The sequence below is a fragment of the Ctenocephalides felis genome, unplaced genomic scaffold (assembly GCF_003426905.1).
Source record: "Ctenocephalides felis isolate EL2017-DRISC unplaced genomic scaffold, ASM342690v1 CF-g0.4_SCAFFOLD_01170, whole genome shotgun sequence".
Lineage (NCBI taxonomy): Eukaryota > Metazoa > Arthropoda > Insecta > Siphonaptera > Pulicidae > Ctenocephalides > Ctenocephalides felis.
This window is the reverse complement of record NW_020537324.1, coordinates 69201301-69220858: the sequence shown is the minus strand read 5'-3', so window position 1 is coordinate 69220858 and position 19558 is coordinate 69201301. Positions and strand designations below refer to the sequence as shown.

Here is a 19558-nt window from a genome sequence, read left to right as displayed (position 1 = left end):
AAATGACAAATTGTTAAAAAAAATGATTAAATTACATCATTTACCCCATTCATAATTTGTGAGCAATCTGTACACATTTATTTTGAACAAATTATATTCCTCTATGGTTCAAAATTCATTTAAATTTTGAATAAAAAAAAATTTGAATGTTGCATTTATCGAAGCAATATGTATGAAAACCTTATAAAAAAGATTAGTTTTTTTACCAAACAAAATATACAAAAACATCTGGAAGGTTATTAATTAAAATAAATTAAATAAAAAGAAAAAGTTATAGGTATATATATGTATGGTTGTATGAATGAGTATGTTCAACATAACTAAAATTGTGTAATAACTGTACATACTGTTAAAATTATGCAATGACTCTAAAAATTTTGATATTCCGAGCTTATAGCAATATAAATAAATAGAAAAAATAAAATCAAATATTTTGTCTATAAAAATTTAGATTTAAAGAATCATTTATAAGAATTTAAATATATTTTTTTATAAAAAAATATTTTACCATAAGGTCATTTTCTGAACAATAAATCTCCGTTCCATATACTACTGGCTTGCATTAAAATCCATTTATTATTATTACATAACAGAGAAAAATGCGTCGGCATCACATTATCAATTCAAAAGGGATTTACAGTCCGTTAATTTCTAATGAATGCTTATCGTGCCTGATTGTGATTATATTTAGATTAATGAAAAGCTACGATTAAAATATGAAAATATATTCTTTGCATTATGTGAGAACGAACGGTCTTCAGCAACTTCGTTCGTGAGCTCTTGGCATGTATATTAGCATTTCAAATGGAGAAGAAAATTGCTTCGTGAAATGTCAATGCAATGCGTGAAATAGTCGTAGTGATAAATTTATAGTAATGTACAGTTTTCCTCATTTTACACAGATATAATAATAATATATAGATAAGTAGAAACATTATAAATGGTTTGCAGCTTGCAGCGGATTAACATAAGAAACAAGCAAGGAACAAAAATTGACAGTTATTTAATTTTTAAAAAATTAGTTGTGATATCCAAAATTTGATTAAACACCGTTTATGAGGCTAGTCAGAGTATCATATTTTAATCGTTATATACAATGAATGCTATAGCATCCACGTCAAGTATTACGCTACCATTTAAACAAGTTGCTTGCTCGAGCTAAATATTTACCAAATAAAAAGATAATATAAAAATACCTGAAGAATCAGATACTACCTCGATAGGTGTAATAATTATAAAAACGTAAGGTTATATATAAGTAAATTCAAAAGAATTGACTAATAAAATTTGAATGCTATACCATTCATTCTGCATCACAATAAAAATGAATGTTATAGCATTCACGTCCGCAAACGTGTCGAAGCAGTATTTAAAAATCATCTCAAGAAATTTGATTTTATATGCCGAGTAATAACTGTTTTGATCTATATTTTTCCAAGCTAAAACCAATGCAACTACTGCTTGACATCAGGCTGCCCGAAACGTATATCGTATATACCTGAAACTTTTGAATCGAAGTCCAGAGTTCTAGGGGAGCTCATTCTTATAAAATTATGCATATATGCAATATATAATTCCAAAATTAAAATTTTCAGGGTATCAAACTTTGGAATTCTGATCCAAATCCCGTAGCTCTAACCACATACCCACAGGCAAGCCCTACTATGAATAATAAAAATGATTTTCATGATATGAGAAAATATTTAAAAATAAGCGTTCACAAATCGAAACTCTTAATGCTTATTTGTTGGAACTGCTACTGCAACATCGCATTTTTATTCATGTTTAAATGACTGTAAAATGTCAACAAAATTTAATAAAAACTTCATTTACAAATAAAACAATATAATCAACCCTTTCGACTCGGATGCCGCCGCTCCGGCGGCATGGTCATTTTACCGTTGCGCTCGGATGCCGCCGCTCCGGCGTGAACTAAACTTACAACATGTGATTTTTTTCATATTTCTGAAATTAAATCACAATGAAGTTCATTTCAAAATCCGATACAAAAAAACCCCGAGTTGAGAGATATGTATAGCACCAATAATTGTCGGTGATCTATTTTATGGCATATATAATATACCGCAATTTGTAAAAACTAAATTCGACTTATTTTTAATCAAGAAAAATATAATTAATGAGGTTTAAAAACTATTAAAAATATATATTTATTTTGACGTATTTGTTTCGGATGGCTGAATTGTGACCTGTATCATTCCCGCCAAATGACACCTGCACGCTCGTGGCACATCGGCAAAACGCTTGTACCCGGCAAATTATGACATATATTTTACTAAAAAAAATTGAGAAGAATGTTGAAACATATAGCAACAAAACCTGGAGGTTTCGTTTCGATTGAATATTGATTTGCTTCCCTAAAAATTCCTCAAGAAAAGCCTTGACTGGACAGTTGTAAATATAGTAGTAAAAATTAAAAAAAAAAAAATAATAACTTAAATAATAAATTTAGTCATTCTATCAAAGATGATAAAATTTTAGTAAAAATGTGTTTATAACAAAGTAAAAAAAAATAAAAAACGCACTCTTTTTTTGTAAAAAAAGAGTTTAGTTAAAATGTGTCATTTTCTGAACAATAATTTTCGGTTCCATATGTGACCGACGCTTGCATTTAAATGCATTATTAAATAACAGAAAAATGCGCCGGAATCACAATAATAGTAATAATAACTTAAATTCAGTCATTCTATCAAAAATGACAAAGTATGAGTAAAAGTGTATTTGTAACGAAGTAAAAAAAGCAGAAATAAAGAAGGCGAACAAATTAAAACTTAATTGAATTTTTAATTCTTTACGACAAAGTAAGCCAACATGCTACTATTTAATGTATAGTAAATACCATTGACTACCATCACAAAATTAAAGACTCCGTTATCCAACTTTTCAGTTATTTTACAACACCGTTTCTCGTTCCACAGATGAACGCAAGGCAATAAAAAAGGCGCGCAAAATATGGCGTGGTACATATGATTTATTGTTTCCACATTAAACGCCTTATTTGATGTTTATACAACCTGTGGGTACGGCTGACTGCTAATTTAAAGCTACTATGCTGCCAGCATCTGCTAATGTTATTGCATGAAACACGATACATTTTACTTACATTGTAAAAACCGTCTTCTGCGTATATAAACCGATACCGATAAAGCAATATTCTCTGGGACGCGGAACAATGGCGTGATTTAATACCATTAATAAAGGGCGAATCAACGAACTCATAACAATCCACTGATATAATATATATATATATATATATATATATATATATACACATATATATATATGTATATATATAATAAAGAAATAATTATAATAAAATTAAATATATGTTACCTGAATGTTATATAATAACAACCAAAATAAAATACAACAGTCATTTATCACTTATGAAGAACCCGAACACAAACTTTAATACCACTAGCACAAAACTGTCCCCATTTTTCAGACATCTCTAACATGGAACGTTTTCGACCCGGGCGAGTAGTGCCCGGGTCGAGAAGCCCTGATGCGCTGCCTACCAAATGTAGCAACCGAATGAGCTCGAGAGCTCGATTTTTGTTACAATTTCTTTTTCCATAGACCAACAATGCTGTATTGCATAGATAGGAACCTCGGTTGTCATATGTACCAACTGAAGTTGCATCATAATATCGATTATCGAGTTGGTTGGTGTACCTGATTTGAAATCCTATCTATGATATTGTTTTGTAAACACTTTGCAACTTGGTAGATGGTATTAGATGGTATTTTGTGAGCAAATAGCAAGGGCTTGCAAATGATCGGTCAATGTTTTAATAAATGAATATTATGTAAATAAAATATATATTAAAATCGTTCTCATGGAGTTTACAAAAAATGTTAAAGGATTTTGAATTTTATGTTAATTGCTATTTATTTTAATTTTTTTGTATTAGCTTTATTGGGAAAATTTTACATGCAAATTTAAAAAGATTTATAAAATAACACTTTTGGCCTTCCTCGTGCACTAAAAGAGATTTGGCTTTTTTTCAAATTTAATAGATGTACATTTAAAAAATTGATTGATGAAGCATGGCATTATGCCTAATACAGATTTGTTTGATTTTAATATTTATTTGTAAGTAATTGTTATTAATATTTGATCATTTTAATTACCATGAACCACTAGTTTTGAATTAAAAATTGCATCGGCTAGACAGAAGTTGCTAAACCGATACTCAAACTTATACAAATTTAAAAAATATATAATTTATTCGATGATGTATATTAACACGTTGACTGCCGTGGCAATTTAAAACCATCTACCCTAAAATAACAACTCGATTTAATTATGTTAGATTAAAAATTCTATTTCTAATTTTCATGTAAATTTGAAAAAATGTGTTCAATAAAATCAATAAAATATTTGTTGAAAAATTTATTTCATAGACTAAAACAACAATTTTGATCTTTCTCATGCTCTAAAAGAGATTTGACTTTCTTCTAATTCAATGGGTGTACATTTAAAAAGCTGATTAATGGGTCTTGGCATTATGTCTTAAAGCAGATTTGTTTGGTTTAAATATCTATTTGAAAATATTTCAAATAATTGTTATTAATATTTTATCAATTTTTGTTAGGTGATTATTTTTATTCATTCGCTCGAATGATTAATTACATTAGGGGAAGTTAGACAGAAGTTGTTAAATTAATATTGTGACAAACTAAAAAAATATGCAACTTCTTCAAAAACAATTTTTAATACGTTGACTGCCGTGGCAATTTAAACCAATATACCCTAAAATAACAACTCGATTTAAATATACTTATAATTATTTTACATACAAATTCTATTTCTAATTTTCATATAAATTTTAAAATAAATGTAGTTCACAATCAATGAAATACTTTACATCTATGAGATAATTTGTAGTTGGCAGCCGGCATGTTAATTTTTCAATGAATTTAAATCATTGTAAAAAAAAATTACGCATGCACATATTGAAATACATAATAAAGTATATCATTAAATACTTGTTAAGAGTTCTTTCCAATATTATTATTGTACCATTGTATGAAAAAACTACATCTACCATCGCAAGTTATATATTTCTAATTCAATGAAACACGAAAAAACTAATTAAATTACTCGAAACTATGCTTTTAATGTGATTTGTGTGATTAACTAAATCACCTTCCATTTGATCAAATTATCGTTATCTATATAAATCTGAAGGTGTGGCAATGAATTAGTAGGAACTCGGAATGAAATTTTATAAATGGAGATTGTGAAAAAAATTCTGCAAATTGTAATACTTGTATAAAAAATGTACTGTCACCAGAAACTTGGTAAATAACTATAGCACTTTTTAGCAATTTAAATTATACTAAAAATATTATGATCAAAAGAAACAAACACAATTTGGTTAAGTAGCTATTATTTAGATTTATTTATTTATTGTTAACTACAGAATCAAAATCTTAATTTTAAACATACTTTAAAAGAGTTGATTAAAGATCGTTCAAGTATTACGTAAGCAGATTTATTACAATTATTTACCCCCCCCCCAACCCCTTTGTCAGCAAAAGTAAGCAAAGCTCTTACCCCCTACCCCCATGCTTACGTAAACATTTTGCAATTAATGTAAAAAAATAAAACTTCTACCTATGACGTAATCATCATCCAGGCTCCACTGCCCCCCATGTCAAACCAAAATAAGCAAATCAACAACCCCCCGCTCCCCTATAGTGCCTACGTAATACTTGAACGGCCCCTTAATTATATGATGTTTTTTGTATTTAAAGAGCAATCAGAATTTAAGAGACTTAGAAGCTGTTACAATGATATTTCTGAACTACATAGCATTTTGGAAGGTAACCTAAATTGTTCCATGATTGTGACAATTTTAAATTGTATGCAACAACATTGGCGAATGATTATTTTCACTTGGAAACAAGTTTTCTCTTTATTTTCTAGTCAGTACTGCTTGACATCAGTAGAACCTAAAACCTTCTGGATGGAAAGCCAAAGCTCTGACTACTAAGCCACGGAGGGGCCGCCACTAAGCTAACAGGAATCTTTTAGCAGTGATTTAAAACGTTTCCTATACAAAAATAGTATTCGATACATTTATTTATCAATCTAGACTTCTAGGAGCGGTTTGCAGGTCATCGTCTCAGATATTCACTGCGAATTCAGACCACTCCCACGTTATCTGATATTATATCATCAACATTGGAGATTATTATGAGACATAAAAGGGAACTATCCGACCATATAAAATGTTAGGAACGTCAAGGTTGCGTTCGTCAAATGAAGTGGATCAATTTAATGGTTTCGAAATGTATTTTGATCACTTCGTCTTTATAGATAAGACTAAAAAGGTTGACCGAGGAAATTGGGCCATCTGGTAAAAGAATCTTAGGAATACTTAATAGCAAATTAGTTATGTGTAATGATCATGCAACAAGTGCAGACTGGTAATGTGGATTTGATTCACAAGGTGCCCATCATAATAGATAGATGGATTCACAAGATATCCACTATAAAAAATTATTATTCCTAGATATTAGCTTGATAATTGCAGCAGAGATAATATATTCATTAAGAAAAAATATAAGAACTTGAAAAAATAGATGAGACTAAAAGTGTTGAACGAAGATATTAGGCCATTTAGTATCAGAAACTTAAGAGTACCTGAGGGATCAATCAAGAAGGGCAATTTCTATTTTCATGCACTATAGGGGGCGTCCATTAATCCCTTGAGCGAGTTTTTAAGGATTTTTGGACCCCCCCTCCCCCTTGGTGATATTTGGTGATATTCAAAATAACCCCCACTCCCCCAACGAACATCACGTGTATTTTTTAGTTACGTGATAAAACTGTAAAATTTTTGATTTTTTTTGAAAAGTTTTTTATAAATAAATACACGTGAAATATAAATATTTGGATTTTTTTTAAAATTTAGGTAAAGAATAAATACACGTGATGTCTTACTATACCCCTCCCTCCCCCACGCGATATTTCGTGATTTTTTGTCAAACCCCCCCTCTCCCCCTAAAAACCTCACGTGATTAATGAACGCCCCCAAACTCGATATGTATAGTAAACATACTGTTTATAAATAAATGTGCCAATTCATATAATTGACTTTTTAACTTCTCGTAGGACAAGTTATAGTAATCCCAAAAAATCGAAAATGAAAATTTTTATATATCTTTACGTTTCAAAAAGTTCTGAACATTTTGACATACCTCAGAAAAAAATGGATGTATGTGTCTGTGCGTGCGTGCGTGTAATTGTGTGTGTTCGGATACAAATTTTCGTCGACGATTTCGGGAATACGGATGAAGCGATTTGAATAATTCAAAAAAAATTCGATTCGTATTGATAAGGAGACGTGCTGATTAATTTTTCATGAAGACAGTTCTAGCGGTTTCGGAGATCTAGTAAAAAAAGTAAAAAAACGCCATTTGGCGGTCAAAAATGATCATTAGACATATGCACATCAAATTATCAGATATTTTATAGAGATTTTAACAATAAGTATAAATTTTGTTTACATTCCTTGCCATAACATTGGTCTATTTTACGACAGAATTAGGCCAAAAAATATGGTTACTTGGCAAAATATTATTATTCACGATTTTCTGTTACAGTCATAATATTGAATTCTATTAAGATCATGAACAGGTCATTCAAGCAAAATGCCTTATAAATTAGCTAAAAAAATGTAATCTATCATTAAACGATATAAATCATTAACATGTTCAGTAATGATATTCAGCTGACATTTCGTACTTCGGACTTAAATAATTTATTGAAAGCATAAAAAATTGATTGATTTATTAGTTCTGACCCGGTATTCAACGGAATTGAGTGTAATATAATTAGCACGATAGAATCTATTTATTATAGAAACCAATACACGCAATTTTAATAATATAGATTTATTCTCAAAGTTTATTCCTTAACCAGTTAACTGTGGCGCTTACATCGAACAGTACGTACAGTTTTGTGTCATCCGAATCGACCTCATGACGAGTATATACGTCAAAATATATTAAACTCTCGTATTGTATTGCTCACATTAATTATAATCACTTCACATTAACCAGGAGAAGAATGTAGGTGATTGATGACTTACGCGAGAAGAGAAAATGCAGGGAACTGAAAGCTGAAGCACAGGATCGGAACACATGGTAAAAGTTTGTGTAGGAAAATGCATAAAAATGCATAAAAAAGTGTTTAATAGCAACTGAAATAATAAACGGGAAAGGGAAAAGGAATCACTGATTTGTGGTGAAGATCACTTTCATCTATTAACTATTAATAATCAATATTAAAAAAAAATCTTTTCATATATGTGCCATACGCTTGTAAAATTCAAAATCAATGAATGAGTAAACATTCTACAATATGTTATCCTAGTTCTAACTAATAATAATTTATTTTGTCTATAATCAAACCCGGTGTGAACCGATCACAAATCATATGCTAATTAGCCACAAGGTAACATACATGTCTTTTATTTGCCTGCCATGACGATCATCTAAATTCTGAGCTGATTCGAGGCTGAATACATTTTATTTGCACACGAATTAGAATAAATGGCTTTTGACCTCAGTCAATTGAAAAGTCTCGAGCCTTGGAATAAAATTTGATTCGATTCTGTTTAATTTGAATTTAATTAAAATCAAGAGGACTTTGATAATGAGAGTAAATGACCATTGTTTAATATCTGATGTGTAAAATAAATATTGAGTGACAATAGAGTGAGTGATTGTTGACAATCAGTATGTTTAGGTTACCTATTTTTAGTGTAAAATTGCTCCATATGAATTGTATTGATGATTTGAATTGTATTTAATACATATGACTTTTTCTTGATAATTTATTGTCTCTAATTTCAAATTAAGTTATAAAACTTCGAATAAATAAATAACATAAAATTTAAATATTCACCATATCTGAACTTTATGATCGTGTATGCATGTCAATATAGGAAAGTAAGAACAGTTATGTTCACACTTTACGAATCCAATCAGATTTAAGAGGCACATAAAACAAATGAACTCACAGATTAGACTTGTATGGTCGTATGTCACAAATTGAGAAATTTGGACCAAGGAAATATAATTTATGCTTTGAAGTACCGTTAACCAATGTATTTTATTCTATACGACCTACGTTGTAAATAATAATAAATTTAAACAGCAAAAATATTGAAATTCAAAGTATTAATTATATAACGCTATAGATATGGATTGTAACGATGTCAATTTTTACTTGAAAATATCCCATTTTGGGCACTGTGGTATGAAATGGCAATGGAAAATCTCCGACACCTTCATATCCTGTAAAGAGTTCAAGTCTAAGTCTGCTCACGGATTTGCCCTTTGGCAGTACTACCCATTATTTTATTATGTAAATGATAAATCATAAAAACTAATGTGATATGAATAATGAACTGTACAGACAAATCTTTTCAATATTCTGTTAACACGGAAATAATGCACAAAATATAATATTTATTTTATATATCAAACACCGCCTTAAAACAAATTGTGTAAAATTAAATCGCATACAAAAATATTATTCATAAAATTAAATTTAAAAATCAAAAGCAAAATTATATCTAAAAAATATGGTTCAATGTTATGTATATATCGATAAGCAAAAATCTGAAAACAAATTTAACTTTTATCATATGTGAGTCATACTTGGCAGTATTTGAAAATGTTTATAATCGATGTGCAATAGAAATTACTAATAAGTCAAAAAGTAATGAATATAACACTAATTTACTCAAATAGGATATTATGGATATTTCTTGTTATCATAAAATAAGAGCAGAAGGCGGGGGTGTTCAGAGCGCTGTAACTCTAGTTTGACTAAATATTTTTAGCTGAAATTTTATATTTATACTGTCCAAATATGCGTTAAACGATAAAAAACTTGAAGCTCTAAATATTTACTGGTCGTAGAAAAAAATCCTTAAATATCCCTAAAAACAGGCCGTTACATAGGAAGACCCCCTTATTGTCGCCAATATTAGAAGCACCAAAAGTATTAGAATACAATATTAAAACACACTAATATTATTCTATATTAAACAAATTATGTATAAGTTTTTAGCAAAAACCATAAAAGGTTCGTACGTAATTTTTAAAAGGAGTATAAAAATTGATATAGTTCTATATTAAAAAATAATAATAACATATATATGAAATAATTTGAAGTTTAACTATTTAAATCTGAATTTTGAACAACATTTGAGAGGCATCATACATACTTATGGAAAAGCTGTACATTTTTCCACTAAGTTTTTGAACTGAATGCATATTCTAGGCATAATCTAATGTTGGAAGCTCCTATTACTTTACGAAGACTTTGAAAAATTACTTGATTGATACAAAAACGTGCTGAAGTATAATCCTATCTTGAGTCTCTATTATACCGACAAATATGCCAATTTCCTTGAATGTAACTAGTTTCAGATAAGATTGGCATTTGAAATGATCATCAAAAAGAACTTAATTTTTCACCCAAATAATTATATGTAGAATGCTTTAGTTACGTCCTTAGATACTGAAAATCAGTTAATTATTTTATGTTTATAAAATAATGAATTATTGAGCTGAACAATGCACATGTTTTTATAATATTCAACTCACCATTACACATGGTGTAATGGAAAATTAAATAATAATTAAGCAAACTCTAACGCGTTTCAAACTCAGTAACAATGCCCAGGCTTATGTTTTTGTTCTGCTCCAAGGGTTCTCGTCCATCCATTCATTAAACAACCACAGGGCTTGTATTTGCGTTAAATTAATTCTACCAAAAAAACGATGTTAAATGAGGAACAGGAACGAAAAGGGATGAATATGGTTAAGGAAATTCTGTACACGTGCAAATCATGTCATGTCGTAATCTAATGTCATGATATAATAATTGTTGCGGATATACATGATGAAACAAACAAAATAATATAAGTCTACATGACATTTTCAATTATACATTATGCATGTAAATCAACGTTGGCAAAGTAGAGGGTCGACATATATTTCACAGTGTAATACCGATGTTTAGACGTATTTCCATTTTGTTATATTGGCCATGAAGGCAGCAATCTTCATGGCATTGAGATTTTACACCAAATGGTTGCTACTCTGTAGAGGGGGTAACGGATTAGAGTCATTTCTAAAAGTCCGCGTAATAAATAATCCCTAAATCATTAGTGTAATAAGAACTTGCAACAAAAGCATAAATTATACTAACAAATCAGTGTTTATGACAGACCACAGCTATAGAGGTTTAATTTTAACCCAACAATCTGGATTATCGAAAGAGACTTAATACGCACATGCATTTTTATACAAATTTTAAATTAATATATAATGACTCAACCCCGTCGAGGTGTAATGGTTAAGACCATAGACTAGCATAATGGATCATGTTATATTTCAACGATTTTTTTTTAAAAAGAGCTGAAAATTACACAGTATATTCCCTATAAAATTTTAAATTTGCTGTAAAAATATTTCGGATCTAGTTCAAATACTTAACCAGATATACGCATTTAGCTTAAAAATTCATTTGGGCATCCTAAAAATTATCGCAAATTATTTTGATTTACTAAACTCATCCAAAAACAGTAAAGTTATTAAATCAGAATATTTTTAAACTGTAACTGTATAAATATTTATAAGTGGCATTTTACAATGAGGCAAGTAGCATAAACTTCAATAAAAGGACAAAACTGTACGCACTCTTCGATGTGAACGCCACAGTTAACTGGTTAAAAATAATATTTAATTATAATTATTAAATTGTATATTTCACATTTAATAACCTTCAAATGGTATATAAACTTTAATTAGTAATCATTTTCAGTTCATTCAACCGACCTATTTCACGTAATACTGACGAGCGTCAAAATTAATGCATTCATTCTTCTAATATTATTAATAGACAGTTTCTATACGATTTTTATTTGTGATAAAACGTTCCGAATATAGAACACATTCTTTGCCATGTCTGTTTATTATTTAACACGCTTCAAGTTATTTTTAAATAAGCTTTAAGATTTTTTTTAAATCCTCAAGTGTTTTGAATGTTTTTTCTCTCATATTAGATACATCATAACCTTGCCATGATTTTAATATCATAAACTAGTGGTGCTTTAAGGCAAATTGCTGGAACTTTTGGTTTTAATTGAATAAAAACCAAAATTGTTATGATTTTAAAGAAAAAGACCTTGTGACTTAACAAGATTCTATTAACTCCAACAGTTGAAAAAATTATTTTTAAAGAGTTCGGAAATAATATTTGCCAGTTTATATACATTTAATTTGTTCCCATACATCTGCTACCATTACACACGAATATTAAAATTATTATTGTTGAACATTTCGAAATTATTTACAAACATAAATAAAGTATTGATTTTTTTGTAAACGTTCATTTATTGGAATCCAATAAGAATCCATTACCGAATGAATTTTACGAATGTGTGTAATTCTGCTAACAAATTTTTGCTCATTGTTTGCATGCCACAGTATATTCATAAAACGCGTAATATTATATTACTCACCGGCTAAATATTTGTGAACAATGTTTTCTTAAAGAATTTACATGCTTTTTATTCAAACAATCAGTCGGCGTAAGAGATAATCAGTTGCTTTTATACGACAAATATTTCTTTTTTGATATGAACGCGAATGTGTTAATTGAAATTTGAATAATATTCAATCGGGGATAGTTTTTTGGTTTTTTTCCAAATGCACTGTCGCACATTCCAGTATTAATTATTATTTATAATAAATATAAAGTATTTATATGCTTGGAGTTAAATTTACAACTGCTTTTAAATGGGCATCTATAGAATATTGGCATTACAGAATATTATTTTTACAACTTGGATATTAAATTTTTATCTTCACTGGAAGTATCAAAATCATATCATTCCTTATTGAAAATTAAACGCTTCGAAATTGCGGAAGTTTTTCCTGCGGAAAATCTGTGGAAGTAAATATAAATCGCGGAAACTTTTGCATCATAAAAAAGCACTTAAACGTGAGAACACGATATTCTCTTAGAAAATTTTCTACACACAATATACAGTAGTACTAAAAGTACTAAAGTAAATTTCATCTTTGTATCGGAAACTGCGTAAAATGAAATAAAAGTACCTTTTTCACAGAGAAATAGTTTGTTTTATCTTTAAAATTTCTTTGAAGGGAATTGTTATGTTGTTTAAATATTTATATTTATAAAACAAAGATTAACTGAGTCGAAATTCGATATAGATTTTAATAGTAAAGTCAGATAAAAAGAAATCATAAAATATTTTTACTCCAAGCTTATTTTAGAGCTTTTTTATAAACACTTGCTTCAGGCAGGAAAAGTTTCATCAAGGTACAAAAATTGTCCTCTTCATTTTATTTTTAAATTGGTTGTGATATCCGAAATTTGATTAAACGCCGTTAATAAGGGTAGTCAGATAACTGTGTTTTAATCGTAATATACCATGAATGCTATAGCATCCACGTCAAGTATTACGCTTCTATTTTACGCAACGTGCTTGCCCAAGTTAAGGAAAAAGATAAGATGATACAAAAATACCTAAGGAATCAGTTAGTTATCACCTTGACAGGTATAATAATTACAAAAGTGTAAGATTATATAAAATTAAATTAAAAAAATAAGACAATATTTTATTATTCAAAATTTGATTAAACACCTTTTATAATGGTAGTCAGATTATCAAATATTAATCGGTACATACCATGAATGCTATAGCATCCACGTCAAATATTACGCTTCTATTTTACGCAATGCGCTTGCCCAAGCTAAGGAAAAATATAAAATAAATATAAAATAAATAAAATAAATATAAAATGATACAAAAATACCTAAGGAATCAGTTGGTCATTACCTTGACAGGTATAATAATTGAGAAAAACGTGAGTTTATATAAAATTAAATTCAAATAAATAATTGATTTTAAAATTTGAATGCTTTAACATTCATGTCATTCTGCATCATAATGAAAATGAATACTATTGCATTCACGTCCGCAAACGTATTAAAATTTTGCCAACTAGATATTGTTTTAAAGAAATAATGAATCGAATTCAATTCTATAAAATAAATTTAGTCAACAACTATACAAACTTTGTAGAAAATTTTATTCGCAAAATTTTATTAAAATGTTCCCACAGGAGAATATGACGAGCAGATAAATAAAAAGCTAGCAATTTTCCATAAAAGATTTTTTTTAGACTAATTGCAGTTTAAAGTGATACATTCATAAAACTTTGAGATAGAAGGATAAAACACATTAGGCTACGACGAATGCTATAGCATCCACGTCAAGTATTACGCTTCTATTTTACGCCCAAGCTAATTATTGACTATGGGGAAAGATAAGTTAATACAAAAATACCTAAAGAATCAGTTAATTATTATACCAATTTTGTTGCAACCTAACGAGATCCATTATAAGTTTAAATACCATTAAATATATACCACAAAACATAAATTAACAAAATGTTTTATGTTATTTGTAAGTTATACATCATTAAATAGGTTTATAGGTGCAGTACTTGATTTATACAACTATTTTCAACCATCATGGCAATAAACCACTAAAAATAACATTTGGCAGAAGACACGATCACGAATTGGAACAAAATTTATGATCTGTTTGAGTGACTTGAGCAAAACTAAAAGATCACTAGCACGTGCAAATTATATGAACATAAACTGATAATTTAATCAAAAAATTATTAATTATTAATTATACTAATCATTATATCAGGAATAAAAATTTAATCTCTGAGAAATAATTATTATCAAGTAAAATAATGCAATAGCTCAATTCCTAAGTCATTTCCACAACTCTTAAAATTTCTAGTTTATGCTGTATTTTTTGTGCAGTGACTTGAGTAAAACTTAAAACATTACTAGTACGTATAAATCATATAAAAACTAACAAATAATTTATTCAAAAAAATATTAATTAATAATAAAAAATATGTATTACATCGAGAATAAACATTTAATCACTACAAAATAATTATTATCAAAAAGAAAAATATGAAATCTATTAGCTCAGATTTATCTGAGTCACTTCCACAACTTTTAAAAGCTCGGATTCTATTTTCTAGTTTTTCCCAACATTATAAAAACAAACATAGCACACCGATTACCAGTTTGTTGCAAATTGAATGTATTTGCTCTACTTTCAAAGATCATTTCATAATCGTCAGTCTTTATGAATAATTGAGTAGATCCTTTAAATGATCTCACATTTTAATAAAATCTTTAGAATTACTAGTACCAAACGGAAAAAATATGCTGCATTTTATTAAAGAAAATAAAACTATGTTCATGCACATTAAACCCACTGTGGTGTAGTGGTAGTAGAACATGGACTAGCACAAACTAACCTCAGTATCGCTCCCAACCTGCCAGCTCTATATCAAGCAGTGTAATAAAAAATTAAAAATTACGCTTCTAATAAACTAGAAAATTAGAAGTACCAATAGTTTAACTGAAAGTGATTAATCTTGAAGCAAATGCTGACACAGAACAAGTCGTTCAAGGACGACATCCATACACAGAGCACATAATGCGGATGTCGTCCATAAACGACACTCGTAGCGAAAAGGTTAAAAAGAAGAGTGGTTGACGGCTGGGTTGCCCTCTCCAGAAGTAACAAGATAATTATTCATCATCAAAAACAATATTTAATAACGTAATCGACATCGTTGATAATTATATAGGTTATACAAATATTGTTTTTTTTTCTAATTTAAGATTCAAAATTATTATCTCCAAACCTCACGAATTTTCGCATAGTAACAATACCTTATTCCTCGACATATGTCAGACAATGCAGTATTAAGTTTTGCGGAAAGAGAATATCTTTCATGCTCAAGAACATAAACCATAAATAAAATAATACGATATTGCCGATCCGATTACACAGTGCTTAATATATATATGGACTTGATATCTGGACGAGCTTCTGGATATCGGATATCATCATGTACACTGTCTGTCTGAGAACGATGATAAAATTCGTTTTGAATTTTATTCGCAAAATTTTATTAAAATATTCCCATAGGGATATGCGACGAGCAGGAAATTAAGTAACTAAGAATTTATTATAAAAGTTTGATAAGAGTAGCATTCTGATAGAAATCCTAACTACTTCCAAAAACCATGTAAAGATAAAAATTATGAAATGAGTTTCTGTTTCAGTATTCATATTGACTAATCGACGAGTCAACAGTTTACGATATAATCTTTCCTTAATTTTTGAGAAAATCCTAATATAATCTGAATACTTCAAAATTAATTTCTGGGAATTCTTCTTCTTCAAAATCATCTGAGAATTATATAATGTTACTCGATGTTTTATTAGCGACTGTAACTAAAATTGAAATTAACTAATCGTGTGCCTTAAGGCAAATTGCTGGTACTTCTCGTTAACCTTAATGAAATATTCGAGAAATATTGGATGTTTTTAAATAGATTATTATAAATACTGTAACTTTTATTATTCTTATTTTATAGACAAAATATAAGAGCTTATGAATTGGACGACGACGATTATTTAACTTAATTAATCGGAGTTAAAATGAAGGACATGGTCTAATATTTATATGAATTATATAAACTAAATTAAAAGTTAAAATTATTCAAAGAATATAAGTGATGTTCAGAACATTAGCTGGAATTGGAATTAAAATCCGAGTTATTATCAACATTCAAAAAAAAAATATTTTTTAGAAATTAAAAAAATATTTTTTTTTTAGAAGTTAAAGACAAAATGTTAAAGAATGAGAAAAAAATCCCAAAAGCAACCGTTTCGTACAAAAAGAAAGTATTTTAAATCATTGAGATCGGATGCTCAGTACTCTCAAAAATTCGATTTCTATGCACACATAAATTTTTTTTTTGAGATATGCCAAAATGTTCAGAAACCTCTAAAACTTAGAGATATGCAGAAATTTTCAATACCAATTTTTTGACGATTACAATAACTCACCCTACGGAAAGTTAAAAAAGAGATTATTTTTTGTAAAATACTTGAAGATTAAAAATATTTCAAATCTCTTGAACAGCTGGCTTATTTTTATATATCTCGAAAAATTCGTGTAGATTTTCTTAAAGACAAAATGCCAAATGCATCTAATTTTAAATAAAACCCATAATCATTTGAATTACGGTGATATATAATGTCATTCGAATTTTATACAAACAAATAAGCATCAATCTAAATTTATTATTCCATGTCTTTAATATTTATTATTCTATCGTTGTATTGAAATAAACGAGTCCAATTATTTTCGAAGGTTTTTGTTGAAACGAATAACTTTATATGCACAGGTAAATGACAAAAACCTTGTTCTGAATTAAATATGCAAATAATGCAACAACTTACATGATGATCGATTCGCAAACAAATTCAATGCACGTATGACTTTAATTACTGCATCTTGTGACATGCACATGATCTATTTGCAACAAAGTAATAAGAAAAATAAAAAATTAAACATTTCAAAATAGGTAAAATAAACAAAAAAATGCATTTACGAAATATTACTTTCAACCTTCCGTACAATCATTACCATTGCCATTAAATTAACGTCACTTTTAATAAGATTATAGTATCACTCAGATAGTAATTATAATCTCTGGACAATTGCGGCATAATTATAAAAATATAACAAAAACATATTTTTTCTCATGTGCTAATTTGATCTTAGTCATTTTATTTTTAAAAACCTTTCTAAATACACGACCTCGTAAACGCAATCTAATTAATGTAATTGTTTAGTTTTTATGAGTGGCATTTCAAATTGAAAGCCTCATAATCATAAACTAAATTTTAATTCACATTTGATGAAAGCTCTATATATCATGACTTCAAATTAATGGTAATAATTTGGTAGCAAAAACCACACATCTTTAATATTTTGTACTTCATTAACACAGTAGAAATTTCATCAAGGTACAAAAATTGACAATTATTTTATTTTTAAATTTTTGTGAATGCCGAACTTTGATTAAACACCGTTTATGAGGGTAGGCAGAGCAAGGGTGTCGTATTTTGATCGTTATATACGATGAATGCTATAGCATCCAAAAATCCTTGAAAAATCGATCAATCGATTAATGGACGCCCCCTAAGAAGTTGGAATTTAACCCAATAATTTAATGGATCACAAAAAAGAGCAAGAAAAAATCTCTTAAAATTAACCAAAATTAATTGGAGTTAAGAAGTTAAGATTTAACCCAATAATTTAATGGATCACAAAAGGAAAAATCTCTTTAAATTAACCAAAATTAGAAATGAACCAGTACATGTACATTTTATTGTATGTACATGTACTGGTTCATTTCTAATTTTGGTTAATTTAAAGAGATTTTTCCTTTTGTGATCCATTAAATTATTGGGTTAAATCTTAACTTCTTAACTCCAATTAATTTTGGTATGTATAGTACACGCATTTTATTTGTAGCTTCATTTGACTGCAGTTAAAAAACATTATTCTTACATATTCTTTTTATGAGAACTTACGATTCTTTCTATTTTTATAGAGACTTTCAATGCGTATACAATTTTTTCCACTTTTGTTAGTAATATCTAGAGAAATTTTACATAAATTGTAATCTGTCTGAAATCACGCTTCATTTTCTCAGCACATACATAAATAATTTTAAATCATTTAAACGTAAAACTGTGAACTAGTTTCGCCATTAACTGCTCATTTCATTTTGTTTGTTGTCTCTCATATTATTATATCGAAATGAATAAATTAGAAACCTATCTAAAAGTATAACAAATATATATATATATATATATATATATATATATATATATATATAAGCATCTGGCTACACATTGTTGATTCACAACAGACTATATGCTTATAATTATGTGTGAACTATTCATATTGTTGATATGAATTTTCTATGGCTTGTTTCTGCACTTTATTGGTAGAGAAATATATTAGAAATTTATTGAACAAATTTGAATTGAGATGGAAAGATTATTATGGGACAATCTTAGGCTTTCCCGTAGTCTAGTGTTTTGAGCTATGGACTTCGAAGCAGTCAGAACAAAGCTCATTGCACGATTAACATATATGAAAACAATTAAAAAATATCTTGAAAAATCTTCAGATTTGATGCGATTCTAGAAATATTTTTAAAAAACTCCATTAGCTAATTACCAATAACAATATACGTATAAATTTTATTTTACATGTTACACAATATTTAATTAAATTCAGAAACAATTTCATGATTACAAAATCTATTGTAATAATTGAGCAAGTAAAAAATTCGAAAGTATTACTCAATGTTTGCAATTGAGAGAACACAGAAATGCGGATGTGGTGGAATAATAAAAACAATAAAATATTTTTTAGAGTATTTAATGCCATAAGAATGGGATGACAAATTGCTTATTAATGAATCACAGAATTAATTGTGTTTGTAAAGAAACGTATCTCATATGTACTGGACTATTTTCAATATACTTTATTGTTATTGCTT

General features: G+C 28.5%; 1 long non-coding RNA gene across 1 annotated transcript in view; it reads right to left on the bottom strand.

The window, feature by feature from the left end:
• Window positions 1–3536, bottom strand: part of LOC113366395 — a 54397-nt gene extending 50861 nt beyond the window's left edge. The window contains exon 1 of the long non-coding RNA XR_003366275.1: window positions 3352–3536. This is a non-coding gene — a long non-coding RNA (uncharacterized LOC113366395). The remainder of the gene's footprint in view (window positions 1–3351) is intronic.
• Window positions 3537–19558: the final 16022 nt, after the last annotated feature.